The sequence below is a fragment of the Myotis davidii genome, unplaced genomic scaffold (assembly GCF_000327345.1).
Source record: "Myotis davidii unplaced genomic scaffold, ASM32734v1 scaffold217, whole genome shotgun sequence".
Taxonomy (NCBI): Eukaryota; Metazoa; Chordata; class Mammalia; order Chiroptera; family Vespertilionidae; genus Myotis; species Myotis davidii.
This window is the reverse complement of record NW_006290034.1, coordinates 1,658,720-1,659,528: the sequence shown is the minus strand read 5'-3', so window position 1 is coordinate 1,659,528 and position 809 is coordinate 1,658,720.

Here is an 809-nt window from a genome sequence, read left to right as displayed (position 1 = left end):
CTCCCCCCCCAAAGGCCCTCACCACCCCTTTGCCTGTGTCCCCGGATTGTGCCCTTTCGTTCCCACGGTCGGTGTGTCTCACAGACAGCGCTGATGGACTAAAGCTGGAATTTGGTTCCCGAGCCGCAGCCACAGCACTGCCCCACCCACCTCCTCGGGAGCTGACCTTTCAGAAGCCAGCAACGAAGCTCAGGACCCGGATCTGGGTCCCGGCTGGCACACTGGATGCACATACAACACATCATCGTATCATTTAAAACCGCCTGCATTAAAAATACAAATCTATACATTTAGTCTATACGCATGTATATGTAGTCTAGGGAAAAACGGGAAGGGAAGAAATGAAAATCTTTTTAAAAAATATATATTTTTATTGATTTCCAGGAGGAAGGGAAAGGGAGAGAGAGAAACATCTATGATGAGAGAGAATCATGGATCAGCTGCCTCCTGCACGCCCCACACTGGGGATCAAGCCCGAAACCTGGGCCTGTGCCCTGACCAGGAATCGAACCCTGATCTCCTGGTTCATAGGTTGATGCTCAACCACTGAGCCCTGCCTGACAATATTAACAGTAGTGATACTGGCCGACAGAAAAGGCAGGGCTCCCGGCAATTCTCAAAATGGCAGGGCTGGTCCTGGGCGTTTTTGTGCTCTCCCCCTCCCCCCCACTCCCCCTGAGCCTCCCCACGGTCCCGTGGCTGAGCGCAGGGTGTTACTCCCTGTGGCCCCAAGAGATGCCCGGTGCAGTCAGGGCCACAGGCCCGGGTTGCGGGCTCCATGTCCGGTGGGGGGCATGCAGAAAGCAGCC